This window comes from Aotus nancymaae, unplaced genomic scaffold (genome assembly GCF_030222135.1).
Source record: "Aotus nancymaae isolate 86718 unplaced genomic scaffold, 86718_ANA_hifiasm-v0.15.2.pri h1tg000041l, whole genome shotgun sequence".
Taxonomy (NCBI): domain Eukaryota; kingdom Metazoa; phylum Chordata; class Mammalia; order Primates; family Aotidae; genus Aotus; species Aotus nancymaae.
This window is the reverse complement of record NW_026988455.1, coordinates 8,701,450-8,725,118: the sequence shown is the minus strand read 5'-3', so window position 1 is coordinate 8,725,118 and position 23,669 is coordinate 8,701,450. Positions and strand designations below refer to the sequence as shown.

At 40.7% G+C, this 23,669-nt stretch overlaps 1 protein-coding gene across 3 annotated transcripts in view; it reads right to left on the bottom strand.

Moving 5' to 3' along the window:
• LOC105710662 (uncharacterized) overlaps positions 1-23,649 on the bottom strand; it is a 247,749-nt gene extending 224,100 nt beyond the window's left edge. For 2 of the 3 annotated variants that reach the window (XR_010336975.1, XR_010336976.1), the window contains exons 1-2: positions 23,567-23,649; positions 6,214-6,332 (exon numbers count right to left, since the gene is read on the bottom strand). The gene's annotated coding sequence lies outside the window, so the exon portion shown is untranslated. The remainder of the gene's footprint in view (positions 1-6,213; positions 6,333-23,566) is intronic. The other variant, XR_010336973.1, reaches the window with a different exon arrangement.
• Between the last annotated feature and the right edge of the window lie 20 nt (positions 23,650-23,669).

The window sequence follows — 23,669 nt, the reverse complement described above, 5'->3', positions numbered from 1 at the left end:
CTGGAGAGCTTGACTTGAGAAACTTTCAGGCCTACAAAGGCCTCCAGGAGCTGGGCAGGAGTTGAGTCCACAGAGTTTCTTGTGAGGCAGGAGGTGGGCCTATCTATTGTAGCCAATAGGTAGAACAGGGCCCGAACTGGACTCCAGGAGGCAGCACCTGGGCCTGGAGAGGCTGCAAGAGGCATGAGCTGTGTCCATCCAGAGAGGCTTCCAAAAGGCTTTGAGAAGTAAAGTGTGGGTTCTGCAGAGGGTGTTCTCAAGCTAAAGGTGGGCCTTTACATGCCACTGAGAGACAGATGTTGGGCCTGGAGAGGTGAACTTAAGGACAGTTTGGGCCTATAGTGGTTGATGGCAAATGGGCTGGAGCTGGGCCAAAAGAGGTTTTTAAGAGGCACCAGGTGTGCTGTATAGTCAGCTAAGACATATAGTTGGGTCTGGAGATGCCATCATGAGGCAGAGGCTGGGTTTTTAGAGGCCAATGGGAGGCAGGATCTGGGCCAGCAGAGGCCAACTTGAGAAGGATCTGGGTGTTCAGAGGCCACCAGGAGGCAGTAGGAAGGCCTAGAGAGGCTGACTTGAGGAAGTTTTTGGCCTGGAGACACCATTCTGGGACAAAAGCTGCACCTGGAGATGCTATTGTGAGGCATAAGCTTTGCGTAGCAAGGCCAATGTGTGGCAGGACCTGGGCCTATCCAGGCTGCCAGCAGCAACCTGGCCATGAGGCAAAAGCTAGGTCTGGAAAGGCCCCTGTGAGGCATAAGCTTAGCCTAAAGAGGCCATTGGGTGGCAGGAAGTGGGCATGTAGAGGCTGCTGAAAGGCAGGAGCTTGGCTTGGTGGGCCCACGGTGAGGCAGATGCTGGGCATGAAGAATCTGCTGTGAGGCAGAGGTTAGGCCTGTACAGGCAGTGGGAGCCAGCAGCTAGGCCTGGAGAGGCTGCTGGCATGCAGTAGCTTTGCCTGGGGAGGCTGCCAAGAGGCATAAGCTGGGCCTAAAGAGCCCAGTGTGAGGCAAGTGCTTGGCCTGGGGTGGCCAACTTCAGGAAGATTCCAGCCTGGAGAGTGTGTCGGGGGCAGGAGCTGGGCCTGTCAAGGCTGCTGAAAGGCAAGAGCTTGGACTGTGGGCGCTGCAGTGAGGCAGATGGTGGGCATGGAGAGTCTGTTGTGAGGCAGAGTTTGGGCCTGTAGAGGCCAATAGGAGGCAGGATTTGGACCTGAAATGGCAGACTTGAGAAAGCTGTCTGGTGAGGCCACCGGGATGCAGGAACTGGGTGTGAAGAGGCCACCGAGAGGCAGGAGCTGTGCCTAAAAAGGCCAACTTGAGGAAGTTTTGGGCCTGGACAGCCTGTCAAGGGACAGGAGCTGGGCCTGCAGAGGCCACCATGAGCTGGGCCTAATGAGGTTAGTGTGAGGTAGGACCTGGGCCTGTCGAGGCTGCCAGGAGGCAGGTAGAAACTTGTTCAGGGAAGACCTCCATGAGGCAAAAGCTGGGCCTGGAGAGTCCACTTGGAGACAAGAGCTGAGTTGGAGAGGCCACTGTCACTCAGGAGCTGGGCCTGTCCAAGCCATTGGGAGGCTGAACCTGGGCCTGGAGAGCTTGACTTGAGGCAGTTTTGGGCCTAAAAAGGCTACTGGGAACTAGGCAGGAGCTGAGCCAAAAGAGGTTGTTGTGAGGCAGGCACTGGCCCTCTAGGCACAGCTGAGAGGAAGAGCTGGGCCTTGAGAGGCTGACTTATGGACACTTTGGGCCCAGAAAAGCACCCAGAGGCAGGAGCTGGGACTAAAGAGGCCATTGATAAGGGAGGAGCGCGGACTGCATGAGCCACTGGCAGGCAAAAGTTGGGCCTCTAGAGTCACTGAAAAACAGAAGCTGGGTCTTGGAAGGTAGTCGTAAAGCAAAAGCTGGCCCTTGGGAGGTTGATGAGAGGCAGGAGCTGGGCCTGGTGAGGTCGACTTGAGAAAGTTCTGGACCTGGAGAGAAGGCTGGGAGACAGGAGCTGGGCCTAAAGACGCCATTGTAATGATGAACCTGGGCCTGTGGAAGCTGCCATGAAGCAGTAGCCTCATCTGCAAAGACTACCATGAGGTAGGGTATGGGCCTAAAAAGACCATTGTGAGCCATGACCTTGGCCTCTAGCCAACTAGAAAAAGTTCTGGGCCTGGAGAGGCTGCCGGCAGGCAGGAGCGGAGCCAAAAGATTCAAGCACATTACATTTATTGGACACGATTTCCATTATTATATTGTAATATATAATGAAATAATTATAGAACTCACCATAATATAGAATTAGTAGGCATGTTAAGCTTGTTTCCCTGCGACTAGATGGTCCCATCTGAGTGTGATGGTAGAAAGTGACAGATCATCAGGCATTAGATTCTCACAGGGACCACACAAACTTGATCCCTCGCATGCCTGGTTCACAATAGGGTTCATGCTCCTAAGAGAATCTAATGCTGCTGCTGATCTCAGAGAAGGCAGAGATCAGGTGAGAATGTTAGAAATGGAATGGCTGTAAATACAGATGAAGCTTCCCTCACTAGACACCACTCACCTCCTGCTGCGTGGCTCCTTACAGCTCCATGGCTCAGGGGTTGGGCACCCCTGTTCAAGTACATCCAAAAGGACCCTTTCCATGCCAGTCATTATATTGGTCAAGTGCAGCAACCACTTTGCTCCCAAAGCATGTGCCTGAGCTGGCATTTCATCACAATCAACAGTAAGTAGTAACTTGAGTCATTATAAGGTCACTTCTTGAAAGTCACCAGCATCCCATTTCTCATTGGTAAGGAGCTCAGCACTGCCCCCTGGATAACCAAACCTATGCCCAAATCTCATCTGCATGGGTCTATCTCCTGGGACCCTTCCCAGCATCAACTCTGTATTAGTCAGAGTCCAATCAGGAGACAAAAACCACTCAAAAGTTTAAAGTAGTAAAATTTAATACAGAGAATTACTCATTATAACAGGGGAACAGCATAATGAGAAATTGGCTAGCACAAAGTAAAGAGAACTCTAGAGAATATATAGGACTAGCCAAGGCCAGGCATGGTGTCTTATGCCTGAAATTCCAGCAACTTAACAAGCCAATACAGGAGGATTGCTTGAGGCCAGAAGCTAGAGACCTGCCTGGGCAACACAGCAAGACCCTGTCTCTATACAAAAAAAGAAAAAAATTAGCTGGGTGTGGTGGTGCACACTTGTAGTCCCAGCTACTCAGGAAGCTGAAGACGGAGGGTAGTTTGAGCCTGGGAGGTCAAGGTTACAATGAGTTATGATTATACCACTACAGTCAAGCCTGGGTGACAGAGCAAGACCCCGTCTCAAAGAACAAAACAAAAAAGACAACCATTTACAGACAGAAAAGAAACAGAGCTAATAAGCTAAGGAAAGATGTTGTAATGTGACAAATAAATAAAGCAACATGAGGTCTTTTATCTATTTTAAACAATATTTTAAAATAACATATTATAATACCATGTGCTGGCAAAGGTACAGTGAAATGGGCACTTTCTTATACTATGGGGGGTGTTTAAATTGTATGTAAGCCTTCCAAGGTAAAGCTTGGCAATTTTTTAAAATAATAGAGATGGCGTCTCACCATTCTGCTGGCCTCAAGCAATCCGCCTGCCTTAGCCTCCCTCCTTAGCCATAGTGCTGGGATTATAGCTAGGAGGCACCCAAAACCCTGTCAATTTATATCAAGGGCAATGAGAATGTCCATTTACCATGACTCACAGTAATCTCACTTCTGGAAATACCTTGGGAGACAATTCAATCTAAACAAAAGGTCATCTGCAAAAACAGTGAAAATCTGGGAGTAATTTAAGACAGAGTGGTTAAATGAAATAAGAAACAGTTATAAGAAATTAAACTGGTATTTATAGGCACCTGGTAAAAGATCAGTTAATGTTAGTGCTAGTTTTTTGTTGTTTTGAGAAAGGGTCTCACTCTGTCACCCAGGCTGGAGTGCAGAGGCCCAATTATGACTCACTGCAGTCTCAGCCTCCCTGGACCCAAGTAGCTAGGACTACAGGCACATGCCACTGCACTAGGCTAACTCATGTATTTTTCCATAGGGATGGTGACTTCCTTTGTTACTGTGGCCTGTCTCAGACTCTTGGCCTCAGACCATCCTCCTGTCTCAGCCTCCCAAAGTGTTGTGACTACTGGTGTGAGCCATCACACCTGGCCAGCTGGTACTTTTATTATTATTCCATTCAATTAAAAATTATTTGGCATTAAAACTATCATTTTCAAGGATAGGGAACAATATGTGTCCTACAGCATAATTATAAAAACATATATAGTCATCCCTCAGTATAAAGAAAGGATTAATTCCAACCCCTCATCTCAGCATATACCAAAATTCATGCATATTCATGTTTCACAGTCAGTCCTCTAGAACCCACGTGTAGGAAAAGTCCAAATATTGGTTGGGCATAGTGGCAAACACCTATAGTCTGAGCCATTTGGGAAGCTGAGGTGGGAGGATCGCTTGAACCTGGGAGATCATGGCTGAAGCCAGCTGTGATAGCACCACTGCACTCTAGCCTGGACAACAGAGCAAGACCCTGCCTCAGGGAAAAAAAAAAAAAAAAAAAGAGGTTAGAAATTTTAATGAGGTCTGTTGGGGAAAATGCCATAAGCAAATTATAAATTTGTAGTGAGGAGATCCCATAAGCGCTGAGGCAGGAGCAAAAGGCCTCAGCCTATTTCCATATAAATAATGAAGAAAGTAACTAGAAATATAACCATAGTTATTAGTTATTCATATCTGATCTTAGTTATTCATAGGTGATCTTAATTCTTTTACTAATGCCTCTCAGGTCAGAAGTGTGAACCTGGGGTGACACTGTGAAATAAATGACACTAAGGCAAGATGCTCTAAGCCCTCTGTCATGCCTGCATAAGGGCTGCTGGAGGGCACCTTGGCTGTGAGGCAGTGCAAGTGCTGTGAAAGCGCCCACTGTTTAGCCAGCTAGGGAAGGAGATGTCCAAAATGGCCAAGACATCTCCTTTCTGGGGAAGTTAGGAGAAAACTCCACTTCTCAAAGTTCTTCTGGTAAGGCCTGATGGCTGTCAGGTAGGCCTGCAGACATCCAGGGGCTTAACTGTCTCTATGCAATGCTGTGCTTCAGTGGTCACATTCCAAGTCTACTCTTATGTTCTACTTCTGCACCTCGTTCCTTTTGTCTTAGAAAAGATAATCAGTAATAGTAATATAAATCTTAAATGTTTTAGTTATTTCTTGATAAGTATGGAAAAAGTGCTGATGCATTATGCTCCTTACCTCAATTCAGGTGCCAGAAATTCCTGAGCCTCTACCTGAATGACACATGATGTACTTGACCCTATCACTGCCACACCCCATCTACTCTGCCCCCAGTCTCCACCATGCCCTACCTACCCAGCCCCCAGATTTGCAACTCAATAAAAGTAAGAGGCTGGTCTCCACGATTTGGGTAGCAGTGGACCCCTGGGCCCAAACTCTCTTTTTCTCTGTATCTGTTTCTTGTGTCTTTTATTTCTACAAATTTTCATCTCCGCACCAGCCAGGAGCGGCTCACAGAACCCTGTAGGGCTGGACCCTATATAAATTAATGAAGCAAATGGTGATAAATTAGTACAATTGACTTTCTAGAGTTTCTAATGATAAAGGTAAGAAAAATGCAAAACACAGAGACAGAGCACAAAAAAATTAATTAGGGAAGCATTCTACATGTATAATAGGATGACCCTGCCCATGTTTGTGCAGCAGCAGTATGTCACGTTAAAAAAGATCAGAGGATCAAAATATTGATAGCTATAAGTAAACCACGAAGAATCTCCCTAACTGATGTCAGAAAAGTGGGAATGTTATAGTGTGTGTTGAAGTTCCTTTACAATATTATTTGCCTTTTGTTTGTTTGTAAAAATAGTGTCTATTAAAAGTTCTTCTTGCTGTCAAAAGAATATGTGGGATTAAATCATCAGAATTGATTCTTCCGTTTTTTTACTTTTTTCCTGCCATCACCCCCCAGTCTTTCTTTAGAAATTTTTATTTTTTTAGAAAATTGAACAAGTGCTCGTTGTAGTGGATCACACCTCTAGGATGGTAGGTGGGGTGGAAGGGTCACTTGAGGCCAGGAGTTTGACATCAGCCTGACCAACAAAGTGAGACCCCATGTTCATGAAAAAATTTTAAAATTAACCAGGTGTCATCATGTATACCTACAGTCCCAGCTACTCAGGAGGCTGAGGCAGGAGGATCCTTAGTCCAGGAGTTCAAGCCTGAAGTGAGCTGTGATTGCACCACTGTACTCCAGCCTAGGTGACAGAGTGAGATCCCATCTCCTAAAACAAAAAAGAAAGAAAATAGATCAAGTAGCAAGTTGATCTATGTGGCTTACTCTGAATATTTCTAAACTAGAAGTTCTAAATCTTTTGAGGTCTAGCATCCCTTTACATTTTTTAACTTTATATAAGATCTCTAAGACTTTTTCTTTATATAAATAGTTAAAAAAGAGACAAAATTTTAAAAATATTTTTATTCATTACATATTAATAATAAAACCATTACATGTTGATATAACTAATACAAAACAAAAATTTAAAAATATTTGTTATTCATTACATATTAAAAATCAAATTGGCTGGGCATAGTGGCTCGTGCCTATAATCCCAGCACTTTGGGAAGCCGAGGTGGGCAGATCATCTGAGGTCAGGAGTTTGAGACTAGCCCTCCAACATGGTGAAACCCTGTCTCTACTACAAATACAAAATTAGACAGGTGTGGTGGCAGGCAACTGTAATCCCAGCTACTCAGGAGGCTGAGGCAGGAGAATTGCTTAAACCTGGGAGGTGGAGGTTGCAGTGAGCTGAGATAGTGCCATTGCACTCCAGCCTGGGTAACAAGAGTGAAACTCCATCTTAAATAATAATAATAATAATAAAACCATTACATGTTGATATAATACTTTTTTTTTTTTTTAAGACAGAGTTTCACTCTTTCACTGGGGCTAGAGTGAAGCAGTGCAATCTCAGCTCACTGCAACCTCTGTCCCCCGGGTTTAAATGATTCTCCTGCCTCAGCCTCTGAAGTAGCTTGGATTACAGGCATCCACCACCATATCTGGCTAATTTTTGTATTTTTTTAATAAAGATGATGTTTTGCCACGTTGGCAAAGCTGGTCTCAAACTCCGGACCTCAGGTAATCCACCTGCCTCATTCTCCCAAAGTGTTGGGATTGCAGGCATAAGCCACCATGCCCAGCCCGATCAATATATTTTTTAAAACTCTGATTAGTCAGGCAACAACATTGAGCAGGGGTCTCATTTCCAGTGATAAAAACCCCAGTAGACGGCTCCAGAGTTGCAAGGGCTGCAGAGCCAAAAGGCTCTGACTTGAGATTTCATTATTTTATTTGTATTTCTATTTGTATTGTGAGACAAGGGCCTGCTCCATCACCCAGGCTGGAGTGCAGTTGTGCACTTATAATAAGCTCACTGCAGCCTCAACCTCCTGGGCTCATGCCATCTTCCTGCCTCAGCTCCCCAGTGCTGGTACTACAGTTGAGTGCCACCATACCTGGCTACTTTTTAAAAATTTTTTTGTAGAGTGAGGAGTCTTGCTAAGTTGCCCAAGCTGGCTTAAACTCCTGACCTCATGAGATCTGCCCACCTCAACCTCCTGCGTAGCTGAAACTACAAGTACACATCACCATGCCTAGATACATTTATTTTATTTTTTTTAATTTTGAAAAATATTTTTGTAGGGAAGAGGTCTTGCTTTGTTGCCCAGGCTGGTTGGCACACTATGACATTAAAAAGGATCCAAGATATTTATAATATCTAGTGTTAGCACACTATGATATTAATGAAATATCCATTGTATTTAAAAATCTAGTGTTAACACACTAAGATATTAATAAAATGATACTTATAATATCTAGTGATGTGCTATGATATTAAAATATACATGATTATTACATTCTCTAGCGTTAAACACTATGATATTAATGAAATGTCCATATTTATAATATCTAGTGTTAACACACTATGATATTAATGAAATATCCATAGTATTTAAAAATCTAGTGTTAACACACTAAGATATTAATAAACTATGATATTTATAATATCTAGTGATAATGTGCTACGATATTAAAATATACATGGTTATTACATTCTCTAGTGTTAAACACTATGATATTAATGAAATGTCCATATTTATAATATCTAGTGTTAACATACTATGATATTAATAAAATATCCATGATATTTAAAATATCTGGTGTTAACACACTATATCAATAAAATATTTATGATATTTATAATCTCTAGAGTTAAAACAGTGTTAACCCACTATATTAATAAAATATATGATATTTATAATATCTAGTGTTAATATACTATGATATTAACAAAATATCTACAATATTTGTAAAATCTAGTGTTAACATATTAACAAAATTATGAGATTCAAAATATCTAGCGTTAACACACTATGGCGTTAATAAAACATCAATGATTTATATCATGTTAAACACTGATATTAATAAAATATCCATGATATTCATAATACCTAATGTTAACACACAGTGTTATTGCAGTTTAATATTAATGAAATGTCCATGACAATTATAGTATCTAGTATTACCATAAAGTGTTAAATAGTTATTAATAAAATATCTGTGATGTTTACAATATCTAGTGATAACACACTATAATATTCAAAAGATGATAGTTATAACATCTAGTATTAACACATTATGATATTAATAAAATAGATATTTATGATATCCAGTGTTAACATGCTAAGATATTAACAAAATATCTTTGATATTTATAATATGTAGTGTTAACACAGCATGAACACACTATGATATTAATAAAATATACATGATATTTATAATATCTAGTGCTAATACCCAGTGTTAATATTAATGAAATATCCATGACATTTATAATAACAGTGTTAACACACTATATTAATGATAAACCCATGATATGTATAATATCCAGGGTTAACACACGGTATTAAAACACTATGATATTAATAAAATATCCATGATATTTACAATATCTAGAGTTAACATAATAAGATATTAATAAAATATCCATATTTATAATATGTAGTGTTAACACAGTATATTATAAAATATTCATATTTATAATATTCAGTGTTAACAAACTATTAATAAAATGTTCATATTTATAATATCTAATTCAACAGTGTTAACACATTGATATTGATAATTTATTAATAATATTTATAATAGTGTTTAAAAAACTATATGAAAAATATATCATATTTATATCAAGTATTAACACACTATAATATTAATACAATATCCATGTTTACAACACTGTGTTAATACTAGAATATAACACAATATCCATATTTATAATATCTAGTGTTAAAACACAAAGATATTAATAAAATGCGATGATATTTCTAACATCTAGTGTTAACACCCTATGATATTAGAAAAATATTCTTGATAATTATAATGTCTAGCGTCAACACGTTAACACACTATGACATTCATAAAATATCAATGAAAATTAGAATATCTAGTCTTAGAACACACAGTTAACACAGTATATTAATAAAATATCTCCAATATTTATAAAATCTAGTGTTAATACACTGATATTAATAAAATATCTGATATTTATAATATCTAGTGTTAACACATAATGTGTTAATAATATCTATGATATTCATATCTAGCATTACACTATGATATTAATAAAATTTATATATATCTATAAAATCTAGTGATAACAGACTATGATATTAAAAATCTATCGATGATATTTCTAATATCTATTGTTAACACACAGTGTTAACACACTATTGCGGTAATAAAATATCTCTGATATTTATAATATCTAGCATTCACACACTCTGATATTAATAAAATATCTATATTTATGAAATCTAATACACCAGGACATTCATAAAATATTTATGATAGTGTTAACACATTATGATATTAATAAAATATCAATATTTATAATAGCTAGTGTCAACAAACTCTGATATTAATAGTATGTCCATTATATTCATAATAGCTAATGTTAACACACAGTGTTAGCACACTATGATAATAATGAAACATCCATGATATTTATAATATGTGTACACACATGGTGTCAATACAGTTTGATATTTATAAAATATCTATATTAAAAATGTCTAGTGTTTACACACTATATTAATGAAATATTTATAATATTTATAGTAACAAGTGTTAACACAGCATTAACATGCTATGATATAAACAAAATAGATATATTTATAATATCTATTGATAACACACTATACTAATAAAATATATATATTTATAAAATCGAGTGTAAACTGTAAAAAAACTATGACAGTAATAAAATAACTGATGTTTATGAGAGCTGGTGTTAAAATGCTATAATGTTAATAAAATATTGATAATATTTATATCTAGTGTTAACACACTTCCATAGGATGTACACCCACTGTGATATTAGTAGATGGAAGATATTATGAACAATATCACAGTGTGTACACCCACTGTGATATTAGTAGTAATACTGGGGCCATTATTAATAATGCCAAAGAGTGTACACACAGGTTTTATACCCACTATGAATTAGCAGTAATATATTGAAGTTATTACGCATACTATCACAGGGTGTACACACACTGTGATATTAGCAGCAATATATCAAAGATATTAAACATAATATCACAGGATGTACACAAACAGGGATAATGCCAGTAATGTATTGAAGATATTAAGCATATCACAAGGTGTACACCCACTGCGATATTAGAAGATATTATGCATAATATCAAAGGGTGTACACCCACTGTGATATTAGCAGTAATATATAAAGGATATTATGCATAATGTTGCAAAGAGTGTACACACAGTGATGTTTGATATCTTAAATATATCACAGCAAATTGTGTACACCCACTGTGATATTAGCAGTAATATATTAAAGACATTACTATACATACAAAATGTGTATGTAGACATCTATTCAAGATGGCCGATTAGGAGCAGCTGAGGATTGCAGCTTCCAGTGAAAGCGCAGAGGGTGAGTGGACGCTGCATTTCCAGACAGATTTTTATTGCCCACATACCAGGAGATTCCCAGGCAAAGGAGGCCCACAGGTTGCCAGTGCTGCTGTTTTGGCTGCTGCAGCGGGTCTCCACACAAAACACATGGGTCCAGGCGCTGTTTTAGCTGGTGATTGGTGCTCCTGGGAGACAGAGTCGCCCATTCAACTGATAAAAAGGGGACTGAAACACGGAGCCAGGCCAGGAGATTCCCGGGCAAAAAAGTGCCAGGAATCTCCGCGCAGCTGTTTCAGCTGGCACAGTGAGTCGCCACGTGGGAAATCACACAGATCCCAGTGCCTTTTCAACAGGTGACTGGAATGTCAGGAAGACAGAGTCACCCATTAAACTGATAAAAAGGGACTGAAATAGGGAGCCAGGCCAGAAGATTCCCGGGTGAAAAAGCGCCATGAATCTCCAGCGAAGCTATTTCAGCAGGCACAGGGGGTCACCACTCAGGAAATCACACAGATCCAGGTGCCTTTTCAACAAGCAACTGGAATGCCTGGGAGACAGGGTCGCCCGTTCAACTGAAAAAAAAAAAAACAACAGGGGTCTGAGGCAGGGAGCCAGGTGATCAGGCTCAGTCAGTCCCACCCCCACAAAAACAGCAATCTGAAATGCTCTGGATTGAGAGTTTCACAGCAAGCAAAGTTGAACCGGGGACAGTCTAGCTCCATGGGGGAGGGGTGTCCACTATTACCGAAGCAGTCCACCACTACCAAGGCAGCCTGCCATTCCCGAGGCAGTCCACCATTACAGAGGTGGGCTGCCATTGCCGAGACAGTTCTAACTATACCTCTATAAACAGGACTGAAGGGAAGTTCGCACGGCACCTGGGCAGAGCCCGCAGCAGCTCAGCAACGCCTCTGCAGGCAGACTGTGACTAGGCTGCCTCTTCACTGGGCAGGACAGCCCTGAAAAAAGGCAGCAGCATGACAGAAACTTATAAATAAAGGCCTAATTCCCAGGGACAGAGTACCTTGGGGGAAAAAACAAAAAGGCATTTATGAGTTCTGCTGCAGCAGACTTAAAGGTACCTGCCCAGCAGCTCTGAATGGAACAACGAAACTCACAACTCAGCACTTGAGCACCTATAAAGGACAGACTGTCTCCTCAAGCAGCTCCCTGACCCCTGTATATCCAAAGAGTCACCTCATAAAGGAGAGCTCAGACTGACATCTGGCAGATATCCTTCTGGGACAAAGATAGCAAAAGAAGAAACTGGCAGCAACCCTTACTGTTCTGAAGCTGCTGCAGTTGATCCCCAGGCAAGGAGGGCCTGGAGTAGACCTCAGCAGTCCTACAGCAGAGGGGCCTAACCGTTAGAAGGAAAACTAAGAAACAGAAAGAAATAACTTCATCATCAACAAACTGGATGTCCACTCAGAGATGCCATCTGAAAGACAACAACTACAAAGACCACAGGTAAATAAATCCACTAAGATGGGAAGAAACTAGCTCAAAAAGGATGAAAACACCCAAAACCAGAACGCCTCTCCTCCTCAAAGGGATAGCAACTCCTGATCAGCAATGGAACAAGGCTGGATGGAGAATGAGTCTGATGAATTGATAGAAACAGGCTTCAGAAGGTGAGTAATAAGAAACTTCTCTGAGCTAAAAGAACATGTTCTAACCCAATGAAAAGAAACTAAGAACTTTGAAAAAAGGTTTGATGAAAAGCTAATGAGAATAAACAGCTTAGAGAGAAATATAAATGAATTGATAGAGCTGAAAAACACAACACGAGAACTTCGTGAAGCATGCACAAGTTTCAACAGCCAAATTGACCAAGCAGAAAAAGGATATCAGAGGTCAAAGATCAACTCAATGAAATAAAACAAGGAGGCAAGATTAGAGAAAAAAGGGTAAAAAGAAATGAAAAAAGTCTCCAAGAAATATGGGACTATGTGAAAAGACCTAATCTACATTTGATAGGTGTACCTGAATGTGATGGAGAGAATGAATCCAAGCTGGAAAATTCTCTTCAGGATATAATCCAGGAAAATGTCCCCAGCCTAGCAAGGCAGGCCAATATTCAAGTCCAGGAAATACAGAGAACACCACAAAGATATTTCTCAAGAAGAGCAACCTCAAGGCACATAATAATCAGATTCACCAGGGTTGAAATGAAGGAGAAAATGCTAAGAGCAGCCAGAGAGAAAGGTCGGGTTACCCACAAAGGGTAACCCATCAGAGTCAAAGTGGATCTCTCAGCCAAAACCCTACAAGTCAGAAGAGAGTGGGGACCAATATTCAACATCCTTAAAGAAAAGAACTTTCAACTCAGAATTTCATATCCAGCCAAACTCAGCTTCATAAGCGAAGGAGAAATAAAATCCTTTAAGAACAAGCAATTAAATGGAGATTTCATCACCACCAGGCCTGCTTTACAAGAGCTCCTGAAAGAAGCACTAAACATAGAAAGGAACAACCAGTACCAGCCACTCCAAAAACACACGAAATGGTAAAGAGCATCAACACAATGAAGTATCTGCATCAACCAACGGGCAAAACAGCCAGTTAGCATCAAAATGGCAGGATCAAATTCACACATAACAATATTAACCCTAAAAGTAAATGGGCTAAACACCCCAATCAAAAGACACAGACTGCCAAATTGGATAAAAAGCCAAAACCCATCGGTGTGCTATATCCAGGAAACCCATCTCACAAGCAAGTATACACAAAGGTTCAAAATAAAGGGATGGAGGAAGATTTACCAAGCAAATGGAGAGAAAAAAAAAAAAAGCAGGATTTGCAATTCTAGTCTCTAATAAAATAGACTTTAAACCAACAAATATCAAAAGAGACAAAGAAGGACATTACATAATGGTAAAAGGATCAATGCAACAAGAAGAGCTAACAATCCTAAATATATACACACCCAATACAGGAGCACCCAGATACATAAAGCAAGTTCTTAATGACTTACAAAGAGTCTTAGACTCCCACACAATAATAGTGGAAGACTTTAACACTCCACTGTCAATATTAGACAGATCGACAAGACAGAAAATGAACAAGGATATCCAGGACTTGAACTCAGACCCGGACCAAGCAAACCTAATAGACATTTACAGAACTCTCCACCCCAAATCCACAGAATATACATTCTTCTCAACACCACATCACACCTACTCTAAAACTGGCCACATAATTGGAAATAAATCACTCCTCAGCAAATATAAACGAACAGAAATAATAACAAACAGTCTCTCAGACCACAGTGAAATCAAGTTAGAACTCAGAATATAGAAACTAACTCAGAACTGCACAGCTTCATGGAAACTGAACAACTGGCTCTTGAATGTTGACTGGATAAACAATGAAATGAAGGCAGAAATAAAGATGTTCTTCGAAACCAACGAAAATGAAGACACAACATACCAGAATCTCTGGGACACATTTAAAGCAGTGTCTAGAGGAAAATATATAGCAATAAGTGCCCATATGAGAAGCAATGACAGATCTAAAATTGACACCCTATTGTCAAAATTGAAAGAGCTAGAGGAGCAAGATCAAAAAACTCAAAACCTAGCAGAAGACAAGAAATCACCAAGATCAGAGCAGAACTAAAGGAGATAGAGACACAAAAAACCCTTCAAAAAAATCAATAAATCCAGGAGCTGATTTTTTGAAAAGATCAACAAAATAGACAGACCACTAGCCAGATTAATAAAAAAGAAAAGAGAGAACAATCAAATAGATGCAATAAAAAACGATAAAAGGGATATCACCACAGATTCCACAGAAATACTAACCATGGTCAGAGATTATTATAAGCAACTCTATGCACATAAACTAGTAAACCTGGAAGAAATGGATAAATTCCTGGACACTTGCCTCCTCCCAAGCTTAAACCAGGAAGAAGTAGAAACCCCAAATAGACCAATAACAAGGGCTGAAGTTGAGGCAGGAATCAACAGCCTACCACCCAAAAAAAGCCCAGGTCCAGATGGGTTCACAGCTGAATTCTACCAGACATACAAAGAAAAGCTGGTACCATTCCTTCTGAAACTATTCCAAATAATCCAAAAAGATATTGAATATCCTTTTTTTTTTTTTTTAAATATTTAAAGAGTTTCATTATTATTTTTTAGGTTGACATAACTCCTGCCAGCATGTCTTGCCAGCAAAACCAGCAGCAGTGCCAGCCCCCTCCCAAGTGCCCTCCCAAGTGCACCCCAAAATTTCCACCTGTGTCCCCCAAAATGCCCACCCCAGTGCCCAGCCCCTTGCCCATCTCCAGTCTCTTCCTGCTGTGGTCCCAGCTCTGGGGGCTGCTGTGGCTCCAGCTCTAGGGGCTGCTGCAGCTCTGGGGGTGGCGGCTGCTGCCTGGGCCACCACAGGCCCCATCTCTTCCACCGGTGCCGCCACCAGAGCTCTGATTGCTGAGAGTGAACCCTCCGGGGGCTCTGGCTGCTGCCACAGCTCTGGGGGCTGCTGCTGACCTGGGCTACCGAGGAGCTCTTGGGACTGAATGGTGAAGATCCTGCTACAGCCTGAGGCTTAACTCTTTCCACTGGCTCTCATTCCATTCGTGGGTCGGCTGGGACCAGGAAGACTCATGGCGCTTCCCTGGAAGAACTTTGTGCTTGTGGAGCACCCCAAATGCATGGCTTCTTTTCCTCCTTTACCTCATGCGATAATAAAGCTCTGATTTCTGACTCACAAATTGCCTGGTTGTTCTCTTCTCTTCCGAGATTTCTAAGGTCCTCCAAAGTTCAGGGCCTAAGAGAAATTCTCATGAGTCAAGGACAGGACATGAGCAGGTGATACGTGAAAAGCTGCTCCGAGGAACTGATTTCCTCAATTGCAGGGTGGATGGAGCTCTAGACGGTCAATTCTGGCTACGGAAGCTTTGTCTTTCTCCCCACTAACCCAGACATATGTTCCAATTGCTTGTGTAGACATTGGGAAGGTGAATATCCTTCCCAAATCATTTTATGAGGCCAACATCATCCTGATACCACAACCTGGCAGAGACTCAACAAAAAAAGGAAACTTCAGGCCAATATCCATGATGAATATAGATGCAAAAATCTTCAATAAAATACTGGCAAACTGATTGCACAGCACTTCAAAAAGCTTATCTACCACAATCAAGTAGGCTTCATCCCGGGGATGCAAGGCTGGTTCAACATACGCAAGTCTATAAACGTAATTCACCACATAAACAGAACCAAAGACAAAAACCACATGATTATCTCAATAGATGCAGAGAAGGCCTTTGACAAAATTCAACAGCACTTTATGCTAAAAACCCTCAATAAACTAGGTATCAATGGAACGTATCTCAAAATAATAAAAACTATTTAAGGCAAACCCACAGCCAATATCATACTGAATGGGCAAAAATTGGAAGCATTCCCTTTGAAATCTGGCACTAGACAAGGATGCCCTCTCTCACCACTCCTATTCAGTATAGTACTGGAAGTTCTAGCCAGAGCAATCAGGCAAGAAAAAGAAATGAAGGATATTCGAATAGGAAAGGAGGAAGTCAAATTGTCTCTATTTGCAGACAACATGATTGTGTATCTAGAAGACCCCATCGTCTCAGCCCAAAATCTCCTGAAACTGATAAGCAACTTCAGCAAAGTCTCAGGATACAAAATCAATGAGCAAAAATCACAAGCATTCCTATACACCAATAACATACTTAAAGAGAGCCAAATCAAGAATAAACTACCATTCGCAATTGCTACAAAGAGAATAAAACACCTAGGAATACAACTAACAAGGAATGTAAAGGACCTCTTCAAGGAGAACTACAAACCACTGCTCAGCGAAATAAGAAAGGACACAAACAGATGGAGAAACATTCCATGTTCATGGTTAGGAAGAATCAATATCGTGAAAGTGGCCATACTGCCCAAAGTAATTTACAGATTCAACGCTATCCCCATCAAGCTACCAATGACCTTCTCCACAGAACTGGAAAAAACCACCTTCAACTTCATATGGAACCAAAAGAGAGCCTGCATAGCTAAGTCAATTCTAAGCAAAAAGAACAAAGTGGGAGGCATCACACTACCAGACTTCAAACTATACTACAAGGCTACAGTAATCAAAACAGCATGGTACTGGTACCAAAACAGAGATATAGACCAATGGAACAGAACAGAGGCCTAGGAGGCAACACCACACATCTACAACCATCTGATCTTTGACAAACCTGACAAAAACAAGCAATGGGGAAAGGATTCCCTGTTTAATAAATAGTGTTGGGAAAACTGGCTAGCCATGTGCAGAAAGCAAAAACTGGACCCCTTCCTGACACCTTACACTAAAATTAACTCCAGATGGATTAAAGACTTAAACATAAGACCTAACACCATAAAAACCCTAGAAGAAAACCTAGGCAAAACCATTCAGGACATAGGCATAGGCAACGACTTCATGACCAAAACACCAAAAACATTGGCATCAAAAGTCAAAATAGACAAATAATCAAACTCCACAGCTTCTGCACAGTAAAAGAAACAGTCATTAGAGTGAATCGGCAACCAACAGAATGGGAAAAAATTTTTGCAATCTACCCAACTGACAAAGGGCTAATAGCCAGAACTACAAAGAACTAAAACAGATTTACAAGAAAAATACAAACAAGCCCATTCAAAAGTGGGTGAAGGACATGAACAGACACTTTACAAAAGAAGACATGTATGAGGCCAACAAACATGAAAAAATGCTCATCATCACTGGTCATTAGAGAAATGCAAATCAAAACTACATTGAGATACCATCTCAACGCCAGTTAGAATGGCGATCATTAAAAAATCTGGAGACAACAGATGCTGGAGAGGATGTGGAGAAATAGGAACACTTTTACACTGTTGGTGGGAGTGTAAATTAGTTCAACCATTGTGGAAGACAGTGTGGCGATTCCTCAAGGACCTAGAAATAGAAATTCCATTCGACCCAGCAATCCCATTATTGGGTATATATGCAAAGGATTATAAATCGTTCTACTATAAGGACATATGCACACGAATGTTCATTGCAGCACTGTTCACAATAGCAAAGACTTGGAACCAACCCAAATGCCCATCAATGATAGACTGGACAGGGAAAATGTGGCACATATACACCACAGAATACTATGCAGCCATAAAAAACGATGAGTTCGTGTCCTTTGTAGTGACATGGATGAACCTGGAAACCATCATTCTCAACAAACTGACACAAGATCAGAAAATCAAACACCACATGTTCTCACTCACAGGAGGGTGTTGAACAATGAGAACACATGGATACAGGGAAGGGAGTATCACACACTGGGGTCTGTGGCAGGGAAATAGGGGAGAGACAGTGGGGGGCGGGGAGTTAGGAGGTATAACATGGAGAGAAATGCCAGATATAGGTGATGGGGAGGAAGGCAGCAATGCACACTGCCATGTGTGTACCTATGCAACAATCTTACATGTTCTTCACATGTACCCCAAAACCTAAAATGCAATTAAAAAAAAAGAAATAATATACTTGCACAGTTGTGGTGGCTCATGCCTGTAATCCCAGCACTTTGGGAGGTCTAGGTGGGAGGATCACTTGAGATCAGGAGTTCAAGACCAGCCTGGCCAACATGGCGAAACCCTGTCTCTACTAAAAATACAAAAATTAGCTGGACATGGTGGTGCATCCTTATAATCCCAGCGGGAGGCTGGGGCAGGAGAATCACTTGAAGCCGGGAGGCAGAAGTTACAGTGAGCCGAAATCAAGCCACTGCACTCCAATCTGGATGACAGAGTGAGACTCCATCTCAAAACAAAACAAAACAAAACAAAGAAATAATGTACCTAGCACAGTGTGTGAAACATGGTAATTTCTCAGTATCATTATTATTAGCTAACATTTTTTGAGGGCTAGCCATGTGTGTAAGGACTTGAACTGTCTCATTTTATCTTTACAATAACCTGTTGAAGCAGGTATTGTTATTCATCCTCATTTTTCCAGACTTTTAAATAGCTAGTCAGTGGTGGAGCCGAAATGTACGCCCTGGTAACCTGATTCCAATCTGTGTGCCTAAGCAATCTACTACCATGCCTCTATTTGCAAATATTTTTATCCTTGATTAGGGAATTTAATGTGTTTGCCTTTGTGCTTGGAAACAAAGAAATGGAAACACATGTCAATTGAATGCCATTATATGCAGGTACTATGCTAGAAAATATTTTATTTTGGTTACTATTTGATCATTCTATTTTTTTTTTAGAAACAGGCTCTCACTACGTTGCCCAGGCTGGAGTGTAGTGGATATTCACAGGCACAACCATGCACATAGCCTCAAATCCCTAGGCTCAAGCGATCCTCCTGCCTTAACCTCCCAAACAGCTGGGATTATAAGCATGCACCACCGTGCCCAGCTAATCACTGTCTTTTTTAGCTCTAAGATTCATCAAGTTTTCTAAGACACTACAGATAGAAGCTATCTTTTGTAGTAAAGAAGTGCAGCTCTTGCTGATCTTCTTCCAGAAAGTAATTATTCATTTTTTAAAATTATTCATTGTTATTTACATTATTTACATTGTTTACATTGTTGAAACATTTGAGATGCTAGGTTGGCAGATGATAGGAAAGATGTGGTATCTTTGCTTAGAAACTTTTTTTCTAAAAAGTTAATGGAGAAACATTAACTTTTCTGAGAGATTAAAATACTGTTTCCATTAAATAGGCATTTTTGTGTGCAGGCTTTTTTTTTTTTTTTTTAAGTTTGATTGGAGGCAAGAAGGAGAAGGAATATTCTCAGAGAAGGGCAGCTTTGAGGAAAGGCTGCTGTAAAGATTCTTTTTTTTTTTTAAAGAGGAGGCCCGCTATGTTGCCCATACTGGAGTGCAGTGGCTATTTACAGGCATGATGCCACTATTGATCAGCACCGGAGTTTTGACCTGCTGTTTCCAACCTGGACTGGTTCACCCCTCCTTAGGCAACCTGGTGGTCCCCCACTCCCGGGAGGTCATCACATTGATGCCAAACTTAGTACAGACACCCAATCGGCATAGTGCACTACAGCCCAGAATTCCTGGGCTCAAGCGATCCTCCCACCTCAGCCTCCCAAGTAGCTGGGACTACAGGCACGCGCCACCATGTCCAGCAAGATTCTTTAATGTCTCTTATAAATTTATAAAATCTAAAGTCTTAGAATTGGAAAGAACTTAGAGATACTTTAGTTTAACCTTGGCCTCATTTTACAGAGAAGGAAACCAGACCTAGCAGAGGAAATGTTTTGCCCAAGGATAAAACTCAGGTTTCTGAACTCCTAGATGACAACTAATACATTATTAATACAAATAACTATATATAACTTCTGTTTGATAATGCCTTTAGGTAGTAACCTCTAAAATAGCCACATCAGCATCTTTCTAAGCCAGTTCCTGAATACCCACTTTGTGTCTGATTCCTACAATCCAATGCAGTATACATTTTACATAGACTTGGTCTGGCAATGAGGAAACAGCATTCATTTTCAATCTTGGGTCTCAGCATAATTTGGTATATAACACTGCAGTCGATTATACCCTGTAAAGCTTTAAAGGGATGGTATTCCAAGAATTAGTACTAGTCTGAAAAACCAAATGTTTTGTTTCCCTTTCACTTTTTTACACATCCCTGGTTCCTGGGGGTAAAATAAGTGTTTTCACTCTAATGGGTGCAGTGGAGAGAGGCATTCTAAGTGGAAGGAAGAGCATATACAAAAGCCTAGAGGCCTCCTGAGACATCATGAGGTGTTTGGGGCCCTTCAAGCAGTTGCTATGACTAGAGCACGTTGGCCCCACAGAGAGCTGAGTCAAGACCCAGACCTCCTCTACTCTGCATACCTTGAACTTTAGCTTAAAGGCAATGGGGAGTTATTGAAGGATTTATAGCAGAGGAATTACACAAATACAGTTGCTTTTAATTATTGTTAATTTTTTTTTTTTTAGACAGAGTCTCGCTGTCACCCAGCCTCGAGTACACTGGTGTAATCTCTGCTCACTGCAATCGCAGACTCCCAGACATGTTCAAGCAATTCTCCTGCCTCAGCTTTCAGAGTGGCTGGGATTACAGGTGTGCGCCACCACACCCGGCTTATTTTTGTATTTTTAGTAGAGACGGAGATTTCACCATGTTGGCCAGGCTGGCCTCAAACTCCTGACCTCAGGTGATCTATCCACCTAGGCCTCCCTCAGTGCTGTGATTACAGGCGTAAGCCATGGTGCCTGGCTGGTTTTAATTATTTTGATCACACAGATAATATATGAATACATTTCAATATAAACTCAACTATTAAATCCAAAGTCAAAGTTCTTCACCACTCCCTCCATCCCCACATCCCCAGTTCCTCCTTGGAGGTAATCACTCTGCTGCTTGGTACATATCTCTCCCAACATTTAAAAAAGTGTATTCACTTATGTATACACATGCATAGAGATATATCTGGGATTATCTTGTGTGTTTTCAAACAAATATCATCCTGTCAAAAGATAAATTAAGAGGGACAGAGCTTGGGTTTGGGTAATTCTGAGAGCCAGCTGGCCATCTGTTTACTTTGCTCGGTGTTCACAGCATATTTTGTGAACATTCCAGTTTTTCAGTGAGATTCTTACAGATAAACTGGTGCTATGGGAACCATCTGGCCGACCCCAGTCACAACAGCTGCAAATCCTTACAGCCATGTCCACAAGGCCAGCCTGCACTGGGACCTGCCTGGGTCAAAAATTTGCTTGCATGTGTGCATTACAGTTCAGCTGGAATTCACAGATATTAAATGTTCTTTGGTGGGATTAGAAAATGGACAGTGTGCTTGCCATGTGTTATGGAACATCTGAGGACACAAACATGACCATGGGTTCCTTTTCTAAGGGAAACAATCAAAACATTTATTATTTTTGAATTGGTCTACATTGTAATAAAAGTTGATATGTAACAAAATGTATCTACATAGTGATGTGCTTTTTACAATCAAGAGTCGAGTTAAAGATTACTACCACACTAACAGACCAATGACTTCTAACATATGGGTACATCAATAGACTAGGTCTCACTATAGCTGTTACTAAATGGGGCCTAGGGGTCTAAGGAATACAGTTTTAGGAATAAATGTGGAAATGTGGATAGATTTATTTATCCCACTCATAAATTCATTCAATATACTTTGGAGGGGGGAGAGGAAATGAGATCCCACCTTGTCACCCAGGGTGTGGTGCAGTGGCTTTGACCTCCTGGGCTTAACAGATTCTCCCACCTCAGCCTCCCCAGTAGCTGGGACTAAAAGCATGAGCCACCACGCCCAGCTAATTTTTGTATTTTTTTGTAGAGACAGGGTCTCCTATGTTATCCAGGCTGGCCTCAAACTCCTAGGCTCAAGCAATCCATCCACCTTGGCCTCCCAAAGTGCTGGGATTACAATCAACACACATTTAGTATCTATTAGTTATGGGCTACATCATGTGCTCAGGTGCCAGTTGAATCACTCTATTCACTTTGCTCTAGACTGAAGCTTCGATACTACCTGGGAAAATAGACAACTAATGTAATCAGTATCCACAACTAGTTTTACAGACAACCAGTAGTTTGCAAATTATTCCACCCATTAAATGATTCCAAATATTGGAGCAAAGGCCTCCAAGTTAAAATAGTCCATGGAAACATGCTCTATATATCTATGTGGTGCTTACAATAAAAGATGACTTCCTGCGACTTACTTGCAACTCCAAAAAGAGGTGATTTAGAAAAAAAAAAAAAGTAAGTATGTCACCGTGCTCTTGGGAAATGCTTTTGGGATTTGTCTAAGTTCTAGAGTGGAACTCAAGGCTCCTGGTTATAACTAAGTAGGATGCAACTGAATTGGAATCTTCCCTGACCGTAATCCCATAAACAGTGTCCTACGTAAGGGCAAAGTATACCGGCCCTAAAACAGGGTACGAACTTTCCCTAAAACAGAGAGGCACTTCCAACAGGGCTTTTTTGGAACAGGATCCCTAAAAAAATTTCATACAAGGAGATTTACATGTTATTCACCTTATCATACATTATTTCAGTGCAAACCTAGAAATATTTTACCAAAAAAATGTATTTGGAAGAACTTGTGAATTATATTTGATGATTTTTTGAAATAAATAAAATACTTTTTAATGAAATTATTTCAAAAAGGAGTTACATCTGCACACCTTAAGAACAATGATTATACATGTATTAATATTCTGATTTTAAGGGGAAAGTGATGAAGTAACGGGAAGCTGGGTCTGCGTAGGTTCCCAGAAGTCCCCAGAACGTCAGCACAAGGCTGAAAAGGGAAGTGGGAGCTTTGTGTGGAGGATTACGGAGAGCGTCTACGGTTGTGCCAAAGGAACAAAATGTTCCTAAAAGTATACAAACCCTGTTCACCAAAGCCTGGAACGCAAGTGTCCCTCCAAGCTGTACACGACCGAAAGAACGCGAACTGAAAGCAGAAGCAGGTCCCAAAGGGCCAGGCACCCCCTCCTCCTGGGTACTCACGTCAGACAGGAGAACTAAAACGGGCCCAGAGGTAACTCAGCTCTTGCCACACGCCAGCCGCCGCCGAAGCTCTAAGGGAGGCTACTCCCGCGCCCGTCGCCGT